This window comes from Entelurus aequoreus, linkage group LG10, assembly GCF_033978785.1.
Source record: "Entelurus aequoreus isolate RoL-2023_Sb linkage group LG10, RoL_Eaeq_v1.1, whole genome shotgun sequence".
NCBI classification, from domain to species: domain Eukaryota; kingdom Metazoa; phylum Chordata; class Actinopteri; order Syngnathiformes; family Syngnathidae; genus Entelurus; species Entelurus aequoreus.
Window position 1 is genome coordinate 17,985,468 of NC_084740.1, and position 14,691 is coordinate 18,000,158.

At 37.6% G+C, this 14,691-nt stretch overlaps 1 protein-coding gene across 2 annotated transcripts in view; it reads left to right on the forward strand.

Annotated features, from left to right (window-relative positions):
* schip1 (schwannomin interacting protein 1) overlaps positions 1 to 14,691 on the forward strand; it is a 938,589-nt gene that overhangs the window by 333,426 nt on the left and 590,472 nt on the right. The gene's annotated exons all lie outside the window — the stretch shown is intronic.

Genomic DNA, 14,691 nt, shown 5'->3' on the forward strand with positions numbered 1-14,691 from the left:
GCTCCCACTAGGACAAATCATGCAAAATAATAACATTGGCCATCATTGCTATGCCGATGACACCCAAATCTATGTAGCGCTATCACCAAATGACTATCGCCCCATAGATCTTCTGTGCCAGTGCATTGAGCAAGTCAAACACTGGATGTGCCAACATTTCCTACAACTAAATGAAGATAAAACTGAGATGATTGTTTTTGGTGCTAAAAAAGAAAGGTTTAAAGTCATCCAACACCTTCAATCACTGTCCCTGAAAACCTCAAATAAAGCCAGAAATCTTGGGGTTATTTTAGATTCTGATTTGCATTTCGACAGTCACATCAAATCAGTAACAAAATCGGCCTACTATCACCTCAAAAATGTAAAAAGACTTAGAGGGCTCATGTCAGCTCAAGACCTAGAAAAACGTGTACATGCCTTTATTACCAGTAGGCTAGACTATTGTAATGGTCTCCTTGCAGGTCTTCCCAAAAAAACTGTCAGGCAGCTACAGCTTGTTCAGAACGCTGCTGCTAGAGTTCTAACAAAGACCAAAAAATGTGAGCACATTACACCAATTCTTAAATCCTTACATTGGCTCCCTGTACATCAGAGAATTGATTTCAAAATCCTCCTGCTCACATGTAAATCACTACATGGTCTAGGGCCCAAGTATATTACTGATATGCTCCCACTATATAAGCCCTCTAGATCACTAAGATCTTCTGAGACCAATCTGTTAGCGGTTCCAAGAGTAAACTCAAATCAAGGGAGAGCATCATTCAGTCACTATGCAAGAAATAGCTGGAATAAACTTCCTGAAGATGTCAGACTTTCCCCAACTTTCACTACTTTTAAAACTAGACTGAAGACTTTTATGTTCACCTTAGCTTTCAGCTAAATCTTTTAATCTTTTAACTTTTAACGTCCGCACTGTTTTTATTTTTATTGTCTGCATTTTAATTTTGCTTTTATTTTCTTTCATTTCACTTTGTTGTCTGTGAAGCACTTTGAGTCTGCCTTGTGTATGAAAAGCGCTATACAAATAAAGTTGCCTTGCCTTGCCTTGCCTAATAATCACTTATTATTCTCTTCTTTGATACTTTACATTAGTTTTGGATGATACCACACATTTGGTTATCAATCCGATACCAAGTAGTTACAGGATTGGTCATATTCAAAGTCCTCATGTGTCCAGGGACGTATTTCCTGATTTTATAAACATAATATACATTTTTAAAAAAGGAAAGATTTTGTGATGCTAAAAAATATATATATATATCGATATAATCATTGTAGTATCGACTAGATACGCCCCTGTAGTTGGTATCATTACAGTGGATGTTAGGTGTAGATCCACCAATGGCGTTTGTTTGTATTCAGGAACGGCGTCATTAGTGGTGACGCCGGTGAGCTACGGTGTGTAGTGAAGCATGTTTAACTATTCCTCGTCCTGCAGTGATAATGATACTTGTAAGAAACTTACTTTATTTGTCGCCATGGAGACAAGCATTAGTGATTTAGAAGTAGCTAAAACACTAGCCATGTCTTAAAGCAGTGGTCCCCAACCACCGAGCTGTGGCCCGGTACCGGTCCGTGGATCGATTGGTACCGGGCCGCACGAGAAATTAAAATAATAAAAAAATTAATTGTTTTTTTTAATTAAATCAACATAAAAAACACAAGATACACTTACAATTAGTGCACCAACTCAAAAAACCTCCCTCCCCCATTTATACTCATTCACACTCATTCGCACAAAAGGGTTGCTTCGTTCTGTTATTAATATTTCTGGTTCCTACATTATATATCAATATAGATCAATACAGTCTGCAGGGATACAATCCGTAAGCACACATGATTGTATTCCTTTATGACAAAAAAAATAAATAAATAAATAAATTTCTGCTGCTTGTTAAGTGTTTTGATGATGAAATGGTCCAGTCCCAATTGGTGGCCCCCACCTCCACTGGATCTTGTTTTCCCACCTGTTGTATTCCTCCCAACTGGCCCGCTCAGAGCAAGGAGCGTGTAAAAAGTAACAGTCGGGAAATGGAGAGCAATATGCCAGATTAGATGTCTCCTAATGATTGCCCTCACAGCACTGTATGATCTTATCGCCACACCCTCACAGTGTTCCAGGTTGTTAAACGCTCCATCTGGTAAAAAGTCAGTCCCGGCGCGTCAATGTGGATCCCTTTCAAAACTGCTGTTAAAGTTGCAAGGAGGGAGTGTGTAGCATCTTTGTGGGTGTAGATGCTGCTTGCAGTCTCATAATGTTGGCTGCAAATGTCTGCTTGTTTCCAAATAGCAGGATGATTCAGCATGTCATCCACTCTGCTCCTTATTAAATAAAGTCAGTAAACCTAGACAGAACTGTGCCAGGCACAACAATGACTAGACATCTCCCGTAAATGCTGCATGAGTCAAGTGTGAATAATCCTTGGCCGTCCATCCGTCCGCACGCAGTAGACCTAAGTATTCATTAAGTACCACCACAATGACCAACATTAACCTACAGTAACATAGTAGACCTTAGTATTCATTAAGTACCACCATAATGACAACATTAACATACAGTAGTGTAGTGGACCTAAGTATTCATTAAGTACCACCATAATGACAACATTAACATACAGTAACATAGTAGACCTAAGTATTCATTAAGTACCACCAAAATGACAACATTAAAATACAGTAGTGTAGTAGACCTAAGTATTTATTAAGTACCACCATAATGACAACATTAAATACAGTAACGTAGTAGACCTAAGTGTTCATTAAGTACCACCATAATAACAACATCAATATACAGTAGTGTAGTAGACCTAAGTATTCATTAAGTACCACCATTATGAACAACATTAACATATAGTAACATAGTAGACCTAAGTATTCATTAAATACCACTATAATGACAACATCAAATACAGTAGTGTAGTAGACCTAAGTATTCATTAAGTACCACCATTATGAACAACATTAACATACAGTAACATAGTAGACCTAAGTATTCATTAAATACCACTATAATGACAACATCAAATACAGTAGTGTAGTAGACCTAAGTATTCATTGAGTACCACCATAATGACCAACATTAACATACAGTAACATAGTAGACCTAAGTATTCATTAAGTACCATCATAATGACAACATTAAATACAGTAACATAGTAGACTTAAGTATTCATTAAGTACCACCATAAAGACAACATTAAAATACAGTAGTGTAGTAGACCTAAGTATTCATTAAGTACCACCATAATGACAACATTAACATACAGTGGTGTAGTAGACCTAAGTATTCATTAAGTACCACCATAATGACAACATTAACATACAGTGGTGTAGTAGACCTAAGTATTCATTAAGTACCACCATAATGACAACATTAAAATACAGTAGTGTAGTATACCTAAGAATTCATTAAGTACCACCATAATGACCAACATTAAAAACAGTAACATAGTAGACCTAAGTATTCATTAAGTGCCACCATTATGACAACATTAAAATACAGTAGTGTAGTAGACCTAAGTATTTATTAAGTACCACCATAATGATAACATTAATATACAGTAGTGTAGTACATTGTTTTTCAACCACTGTGCCGCGGCACGCTAGTGTGCCGTGAGATACAGTCTGATGTGCCGTGAGATACAGTCTGTATTTCACATATTTGGGTTAAAAATATTGTTTGCAAATCAGTAATTATAGTCTGCAAATTATGTGTTGTTGTTGAGTGTCGGTGCTGTCTAGAGCTCGGCAGAGTAACCGTGTAATACTCTACCATATCAGTAGGTGGCAGCCGGTAGCTAATTGCTTTGTAGATGTCGGAAACAGCGGGAGGCAGTGTGCAGGTAAAAAGGTGTCTAATGCTTAAACCAAAAATAAACAAAAGGTGAGTGTCCCTAAGAAAAGACATTGAAGCTTGGAGAAGGCTATGCAGGACAAAACTAAAACTGAACTGGCTACAAAGGAGAAAAAAAACAGAATGCTGGACGACAGCAAAGACTTACTGTGGAGCAAAGATGGCGTCCACAAAGTACATCCGAACATGACATGATAATCAACAATGTCCCCACAAAGAAGGATAGCGATAACTGAAATATTCTTGATTGCTAAAACAAAGTCGATGGGGGAACTATCGCTCAAAGGAAGACATGAAACTGCTACAGGAAAATACCCAAAAAAGAGAAAAAGCCACCAAAATAGGAGCGCAAGACAAGAAGTAAAACACTACACACAGGAAAACAGCAAAAAAGTCCAAATAAGTCAGGGTGTGATGTGACAGGTGGTGACAGTACACCTACTTTGAGACAAGAGCTATGTTGATGCATGCTTGGTTATGCTTTAAAGTCATATCCAACAATTGCGAGAACGACTTTTTACTGTCAATATCGGCTACTGAGTTTCATTTTTTAATGTTTTCTGCTGGTGGTGGGCCTCCGCATTTTTTCAATGAAAAAAATGTGCCTTGGCTCAAAAAAGGTTGAAAAACACTGGTGTAGTAGACCTAAGTATTCATTAAGTACCACCATAATGACAACATTAAATACAGTAGTGTAGTAGACCTAAGTATTCATTAAGTATCACCATAATGACAACATTAAATACAGTAGTGTAGTAGACCTAAATATTCATTAAGTACCACTACAATGACCAACATTAACATACAGTAGTGTAGTAGACCTAAGTATTCATTAAGTACCACCATAATGACAACATTAAATACAGTAGTGTAGTAGACCTAAGTATTCATTAAGTACCACCATAATGACAACTTAAATACAGTAGTGTAGTAGACCTAAGTATTAATTAAATACCACCATAATGACAACATTAAATACAGTAGTGTAGTAGACCTAAGTATTCATTAAGTACCACCATAATGACAACATTAAAATACAGTAGTGTAGTAGACCTAAGTATTCATTAAGTACCACCATAATGACAACATTAAATACAGTAGTGTAGTAGACCTAAGTATTCATTAAGTACCACCATAATGACAACTTAAATACAGTAGTGTAGTAGACCTAAGTATTAATTAAATACCACCATAATGACAACATTAAATACAGTAGTGTAGTAGACCTAAGTATTCATTAAGTACCACCATAATGACAACTTAAATACAGTAGTGTGGTAGACCTAAGTATTCATTAAATACCACCATAATGACAACATTAAATACAGTAGTGTAGTAGACCTAAGTATTCATTAAGTACTACCATAATGACAACTTAAATACAGTAGTGTAGTAGACCTAAGTATTCATTAAGTACCACCATAATGACAACAATAAATACAGTAACATAGTAGATCTAAGTATTCATTAAGTACCACCATAATGACAACATTAATATACAGTAGTGTAGTAGACCCATGTATTCATTAAGTACCATCATAATGACAACATTAATATACAGTAGTGTAGTAGCCCTAAGTATTCATTAAGTACCACCATAATGACAACATTAACATACAGTGGTGTAGTAGACCTAAGTATTCATTAAGTACCACCATAATGACAACAATAAATACAGTAACATAGTAGATCTAAGTATTCATTAAGTACCACCATAATGACAACATTAACATACAGTAGTGTAGTAGACCTAAGTATTCATTAAGTACCACCATAATGACAACATTAATATACAGTAGTGTAGTAGACCTAAGTATTCATTAAGTACCACCATAATGACAACATTAACATACAGTGGTGTAGTAGACATAAGTATTCATTAGGTACCACCATAATGACAACATTAAAATACAGTAGTGAGTAGACCTAAGTATTCATTAAGTACCACCATAATGACAACATTAAAATAGAATATTGATATGTTATTTTATGTAACCCACATAATGGAGTTCAGGTTGTCTTATAAGCCAGCTTTTTAATCATGTTGTTCTTCATTGCTAACCTTACTACCTGTACCTTCCACTTGAAGCATCTCTATTTAGTTGTTTATATTTTCACCGACAGCACATTTAATTGAAATGCCAAACTTATTAGTCACTCTAATCACGCTCCTCTTTTTCCTGCATAAAATTCACTTAATAGCTTTAAAGGTTTTAGCAGATAAACTGGTGAATAATTTGTTAAATAATAAGATTAATATAATGGAGCATGTAACAGGAGGGATCAACATTTATGTTTATTTAACAAAAAAACTATTTTTAATTAGCTATCGTGCGGACCCCAATATAATACCTCAAATGACTTCTCCCCACGTTGTCAAAGATTTGTTTTCTCTCACTCACACAAAGCATGATTTAAAAAAATATATTAATTTGGTCTTTTATTTGGGGTTGTATCATATTCGAGTCACTGTGATATTTATTTTTATTCATATATATTTGTCGATACCTGAAATGCACACATGCTTTTTAGGAATATATGATGTGAAAAAATTAAATATTAATTAATATATATATATATATATATATATATATATATATATATATATATATATATATATATATATATATATATATATATATATATATATATATATATATATATATATATATATATATATATATATATATATGTATATATATATATATACATTAATATTTTATTTTGTGACTCGAATATGATACAACCCCAAATAAAAGACCAAGTATACCGGTACTAGTAAAGTACCGCGATACTAACGAATCATAAACGGTACTATACCGCCTCTAAAAAATACCGGTGCCCCCCTTTTTAGTTTTTTTGAACAGGCATGACGGCACGCTGTAGTCACGCCGTGACATTGCTGGTCTTACGAGCAGAGGAGCATGTTCGGCAGCGCACACACACACAGAGTACTTACAAGCAGACACAGTGTGTAGACAGAAAAGGGAGAACGGACACATTTTGGCTTAAAAAGTAAAGAAAAGGTGAAGTTATAACACTGAAACACCCTCAGGAAGAGGTGCTTTAAGACACGGCTAATGTCCATTCGCAGTCGGCAGTGATTTGGCTACTTCTAAATCACTAATCCTCGCCTCCATGGCGACAAATAAAGTAAGTTTCTTACAAGTATCATTAACACTGCAGTACGAGGAATAGCTAAACATGCTTCACCACACTCCGTAGGAGGATACACCAGTGTCACAGCTAACAAGCTGGCGTGTCACAATGTAAACAAACGCCATTGGAGGATCTACACCTGACATTCACTGTAATGATACCAAGTACAAGAGAGTATTTAGTCGATACTACTATGATTACGTCGATATTTTTTAGCATTACAAAAATGTTTGTGTTTTTTTTTTTTAAATTTATATTATGTTTATACACTCAGGAAATACGTCCCTAGACACATGAGAAATTAAATTATGACCAATGTATGATCCTGTAACTACTTGGTATCGGATCGATACCCAAATTTGGTGTATCATCCAAAACTAATGTAAAGTATCCAAACAACAGAAGAATAAGTGATTATTATATTTAACAGAAGTCTAGATAGAACATGTTGAAACAGAAAGTAAGCAGGTAAATGAACAAGTGCAATAATAATCCATTTTTACAGCTTGTCCTTCACAACTTTGACAGAATAATATAATGGAAAATGACCCATATGTTAGACTAATTAGGAGTATTTATTACAAAAAGAAAAGTTGTCTCGTATGTTCACTATTTTATTTAGGGACAAAATTGTTCTTGGATTGAATGTAGGAAACGTAAGTTTAATGTACCGTAAGATTTTTTTTGTTAAAGTCAAGCCAATAATGCCATTTTTTGTGGTCCCCTTTATTTAGAAAAGTATTAAAAAGTATCGAAATACATTTTGGTACTGGTACCAAAAAATTGGTATCGGTAAAACCCAACGTTCCCTCTAAGGTGCGCGCCTGTGCAATTGCGCACTGCTCAAGCGTCCTCTGCGCACGGCAAATCTATGCCACGCACAAAATCAAATAAAAAAATAAGCGCATAACAATTTTCGACACACGGACACGACGGAGAAAACACTTTTCGTCATCATTGTTCAAATATTGTAACGTCTGTCGAGACGCTTTGAGGACATGAATTCCATCCATCACTTTACTGAGCAAAACTCTTTATTGTCGGCCATAAACACATCACCAAAACATTAGTAAAAAAATATATATCTAGCAAAAGTGGTCATTTTCTGCAGTGCAAACCAGACCAAAAGCAACGTTGTTATATCAACAGCAGCCGCTCGCTCTTTCTCACTTGCGCCAACACATGCACATATGGCACTTAGCCAGTGATGCGTTTACAGACACACAAAAAGTCGGACAACTCCAACACCACCCATAAAGTGTCATTCCAGGTCGTTACACTATGATTTACCAATCAAATGTGTGCTTATTCTAGTGTAATTTATTAGGAATCTTAATTTATAAATATCAATCATGAAATGCTGTTAGTATATTAAATAAATACTAATAAAAGTATATTTTTTGATCCCCTGCTTACATCTCATTATGCAACATGTGAATGTTTTAATGGGAACTAAATGCAATGTCTGAAAGGGGTACACATTATTTCCAAAGCAGGACCTCCACCCAGACAAACAATACAAGTACACAGTTCATGAAAAAACAATATTTGTTGTTATTGTCATTGTAAGTGGGCCTAAACAATTATATTAGAAAATCATCTCATGGAAATGACTGCTGTCATTTGATTATAATAATAAGAGAATGTTGTCTGTCTATCTGTGTTGGCCCTGCGATGAGGTGGGGACTTGTCCAGGGTGTACCCCGCCTTCCGCCCGAACGCAGCTGAGATAGGCTCCAGCGACCCCGAAAGGGACAAGCGGTAGAAAATGGATGGATGGATGGAGATTGAACTTGTTATTTATTCAGGTTTGGGACAGGTGTGCTGCTGGTGTAGCCACAGTGTGCACGTCTGATGTTGCTCATATGGGCTCCGCTGAATGCTCAGGGAGTTTTTGCGTTGGCTCACACCCATGAAAAATTAGAGGGAACATTGGTACAACCCTAGTTCGGAGTTTTGATCAACACTGTCAGAGAGGTATTTATGTAAAAAATGTTTATTATTGCAGTTGTAGGCGTAAAGCTGCATTGTATCAGTTGCTATGATAACTCATTTGGCTTGGAGGTCCTCTCAAAAATATGTCTCGCAGCTCGGTTATAAATCGGCACACACAAAACGTGAACAACCACGCCCTGTACACACACACACACACACACACACACACACACACACACACACACACACACACACACACACACACACACACACACACACACACACATCAACTTTAGTAACTCCGAGCCAAGTGGGCTGTGACGTGTGTTCGTGTCTTGCAGCAGTTGTGATTTATTGCCTGCGTGTTCATCCCTGGATGGATCCTCCCATGAATCATTGCACCTGCACGGCTGTTGCAGTGAGACAAGGCTGTGTCATTTGGAGCGCACACTTTTAAAAAAAAATTAAAATTTTAACCTCAGTTTTATGCAGATTATCTCGGGGGAAAAAAAAATTACTTGAGAGGGACAAGCGGTAGAAAATGGATGGATGGATGGACTTGTTAAAGTCAAGGTTCCAAGACTGGCGAATGATGGATGGATGGATGGATGGACTCGTTAAAGTCAAGGTTCCAGGACTGGTGGATGATGGAGATGTGGCCTAAGTAAGGATCACTTCCCAGGCTGCAAAGTTTGGATATTAAATTTTACAATGCTCATACTATTTTATTTTATTATTTATTTATTTTTTCAAAACCTGTGCCCGAGTTTGTGCGAATATACCAGGTAATATAAATCCACTGCAGCATCCTGTGTGCATACACATGCAGTAAGAGCTCAAGCTGTGTTAAGTTTACGTTAAAGTACCACTGATAGTCACACACACACTAGGTGTGGTGAAATGTGTCCTCTGCATTTGACCCATCCCCTTGTTCCACCCCCTGGGGGGCGAGGGGAGCAGTGAGCAGCAGCGGTGGCCACGCTCTGGAATTATTTTTGGTGATTTAACCCCCAATTCCAACCCTTGATGCTGAGTACCAAACAAGGGGATAATAGGTCCCATTTTAGATAGTCTTTGGTATGACTCGGTCGGGGTTTGAACTCATGACCTACCGATCTCAGGGCAGACATTAGGTAAACCAGTTGCAGCCCCAGGTTAAACTGGGGCCATAAGAAGAATTGTGTTCGGCCCTCCCCATTACAAAATACGTTCACACTTTTTTATTTAAAGGAAACAAGTTTTAGACATGTTTTACTCGAAGTTAAATTTAATTTGACGCATGTTTTGTACTTAAACAATTTTTTTGGTGGAAAATAACCATTTTAACTTAAGTAAAAGGTCATATCATGATTGTTTTTCTATATTTAAAACACATGTTTTGTGGTCTACCTACTGTACCATGTAAAGGTGAGTCGCGTTCCGTTAAGCCCACACAGATCTATGGCCTGCACACATACAGTCGTGGTCAAAAGTTTACATACATTCCTCTTGACAAAATTGGTACAGTTCAGCTAAATTTGTTGTTTTTCTGACATGGTCTTGTTTCATCAGCATTTGTGTTTAAAGGCCTACTGAAACCCACTACTACCGACCACGCAGTCTGATTGTTTATATATCAATGATGAAATCTTAACATTGCAACACATGCCAATACGGCCGGGTTAGATTAGTAAAGTGCAATTTTAAATTTCCCGCTAAATATTCTGCTGAAAACGTCTCGGTATGATGACGTTTGCGCGTGACGTCACGGATTGTGCGGACATTTTGGGACAGCATTGTGGCCAGCTATTAAGTCGTCTGTTTTCATCGCAAAATTCCACAGTATTCTGGACATCTGTGTTGGTGAATCTTTTGCAATTTGTTTAATGAACAATGAAGACAGCAAAGAAGAAAGCTGTAGGTGGGATCGGTGTATTAGCGGCCGGCTGCAGCAACACACCCAGGAGGATTTTGAGTTGGATAGCAGACGCGCTACCATGAGTACGCAGCTTTGGTTTCCAAACATTTGATCGCTTGCCCGTACGTGCGTGCCGCTATGTGCATGTCACGTACGTATCTTTGGGGAAATATATGTGCTGGATGAACTTTACAAAGGTGAACGATACTTTGGGCTGTGGGATTGAGTGTGTTGTGCGGGTGTTTGAGTTGTATTGGTGGGTTGTATGGACGGGAGGGGGGAGGTGTTTGTTATGCGGATTAATTTGTGGCATATTAAATATAAGCCTGGTTGTGTTGTGGCTAATAGAGTATATATATGTCTTGTGTTTATTTACTGTTTTAGTCATTCCCAGCTGAATATCAGGTCCCACCCGCCTCTCACAGCATCTTCCCTAAATTAATCGCTTCCACTGCCCTCTAGTCCTTCACTCTCACTTTCCTCATCCACAAATCTTTCATCCTCGCTCAAATTAATGAGGTAATCGTCACTTTCTCAGTCCGAACCGCTCTCGCTGCTGGTGGCTATGATTGTAAACAATGTGCAGTTGTGAGGAGCTCCACAACCTGTGACGTCACGCTACTTCCGGTACAGCCAAGGCTTTTTTATCAGCGACCAAAAGTTGCGAACTTTATCGTCGATGTTCTCTACTAAATCCTTTCAGCAAAAATATGGCAATATCGCGAAATGATCAAGTATGACACATACAGTAGAATGGACCTGCTATCCCCGTTTAAATAAGAAAATGTCATTTCAGTAGGCCTTTAATCTGACATCACATGGTCAAAGATAAGACCTTCTGGAGGAAAGTTCTGTGGTCAGATGAAATAAAAATGGAGCTGTTTGGCCACAATACCCAGCAATATGTTTGGAGGAGAAAAAGTGAGGTCTTTAATCCCAGGAACACCATACCTACCGTCAAGCATGGTGGTGGTAGTATTATGCTCTGGGCTTGTTTTGCTGCCAATGGAACTGGTGCTTTAAATGGGACAATGAAAAAGGAGGATTATCTCCAAATTCTTCAGGATAACTTAAAATCATCAGCCCGGAAGTTGGGTCTTGGGCGCAGTTGGGTGTTCCAGCAGGACAATGACCCCAAACACACATCAAAAGTGGTCAAGGAATGGCTAAATCAGGTTAGAATGAAAGTTTTAGAATGGCCTTCCCAAAGTCCTGACTTAAACGTGTGGACAATGCTGAAGAAACAAGTCCATGTCAGAAAACCAACAAATTTAGCTGAACTGCACCAATTTTGTCAAGAGGAGTGGTCAAAAATTCAAGCAGAAGCTTGTGGATGGCTACCAAAAGCGCCTTAATGCAGTGAAACTTGCCAAGGGACATGTAACCAAATATTAACATTGCTGTATGTATACTTTTGACCCAGCAGATTTGCTCACATTTTCAATAGACCCATAATAAATTCATAAAAGAAGCAAACTTCATGAATGTTTTTTGTGACCAACAAGTATGTGCTCCAATCACTCTATCACAAACAAATAAGAGTTGTAGAAATGATAGGAAACTCAGGACAGCCATGACATTATGTTCTTTACAAGTGTATGTAAACTTTTGACCACGACTGTATTTGTTTAGAAAAGCGCAGACACAGCTCAACTCAGACAGTCCTGTCAGACTATGTCAGGGGTGGGAAGCTGGAGAATTTACCGAAGGATTTCCTGCCTCCCTTTCTTTAATCACAATGCAAATGAAAGTTTACTGGCTAATTGCGGCTGAGATAGTGTATCTGCGAGGCGCCCACTGCACTGAGCTGGCCGACTGCTAATTACATCGCTAATAGTCTATCGGTCAGCTTTCCTGTGAGGGAGGACTCTAATACACGAGCGGAACACGGTGATGGATGACAGTGTGTGTGCGTGTGTGTGTGTGTGTGTGTGTGTGTGTGTGTGTGTGTGTGTGTGTGTGTGTGTGTGTGTGTGTGTGTGTGTGTGTCCTTGTATTTCTACCCTTCTTGAGACATGAAGAAGGAAAAGTAGCTTCCATATGAGGAGGTGTGAACAAGTGATGACATGGTCCCAATAACATTGCATCTAATAGACATCGTCTCATTTGCACCCCTGCTGGTGACATCCATCAAAATGAGGGTGGTCCCAAAAAGGAGGAATTTTTCAAATTGACAGTGTCGGTTTTAAAAGTGCCCCCCCTCTGGTCAACATATGAAATAACATGTGTGTGTAAGAAATTGAAGTGCGCCCCCTTTGGCCAAAATTAAGAAAAATAAAATAAATATGTATATAGAGACATACTGTAATAACTTGAAGTAAATAATGATGATTAAAAACCAATTAGAAACAAATAATTAAAGAATAAAATTCCATCCATCCATTTTCTACCGCTTATTCCCTTCGGGGTCGCGGGGGGCGCTGGAGCCTATCTCAGCTACAATCGGGCGGAAGGCGGGGTACACCCTGGACAAGTCGCCACCTCATCGCAGGGCCAACACAGATAGACAGACAACATTCACACTCACATTCACACACTAGGGCCAATTTAGTGTTGCCAATCAACCTATCCCCAGGTGCATGTCTTTGGAGGTGGGAGGAAGCCGGAGTACCCGGAGGGAACCCACGCAGTCACGGGGAGAACATGCAAACTCCACACAGAAAGATCCCGAGGCCGGGATTGAACTCACGACTACTCAGTCGTATTGTGAGGCAGAATTAAATAACTAAATTCTCACATGTCGACTTTTTTCTTATAAAATCAGAAACATTTTCTCATATTCTTTCTGTTTCTGTAATATTGCCATATTTTCTCGTAAAATGATTACTTTTTTATGTAAAATGATTACTATTTCATGCAAAATGGCGACGTTTGTCATATCAAATTCTGACTTTTATCACAATATTGCCAATTTTTCTGTTGTTCTTATGGAATAGTGACATTTTTTTAGTAAAATTATGACTTTTGTCGTCATTTTGCCAAGTGAAATTACAATTATTATTATAATATTGCCAACATGTTACAGTTTTCTTATAAAATTGTGACTTTTGTCGAGTAAAATTACGACTCTTTTCATAAAATTGCCAAAACGTTAAGCTTTTTCTTGTAAAATTGCAACTGTTATTGAGTAAACTTCCAACTTTTATCATAATATTGCACAAATGTTCCGTTTTTTTTTGGTAAAATTTTGACTTGCGTTGAGTAAAATTGCGATGTTTATTATAATATTGCCAAAATTCCAAGTTTTTCTTGTGAAATTGTGACTTTTTTCTTGTGAAATTCCAACTAATTTTTCACAACAAGCTTTTTTATATACGCATAGTATGTATATATTATTAATGTTGTAAATACACATCTTTATATATCTAGAAAGGGTGGTCCTAAAGAGGTAGGCATTTTTCGGCGGTCTCAATAAGGTAATGAATACATGTGTGTGTGAGTGTGTGTGTGTGTGTGTGTTTGTGTGTGTGTCCTTGTATTTCTACCCTTCTTGAGACATGAAGAAGGAAAAGTATCTTCCATATGAGGAGGTGTGAACAAGTGATGACATAAATCATGGTCCCAATAACATTGCATTTAATAGACAATGTCTCATTTGCACCCCTACTGGTGACATCTATCAAAATGAGGGTGGTCCCAAAAAGGAGGGATTTTTAAAATTGATAGTGTCAGTTTTAAAAGTGCTCCCCCTCTGGTCAACATACGAAATAACATGTGTGTGTAAGAAATTGAAGTGCGCCCACTTTTGGCCAAAATTAAGAAAAATAAAAGAAATGTATAGAGACAAACTGTAATAACTTGAAGTAAATAATGACGATTAAAAACCAATTAGAAACAAATAACTTTA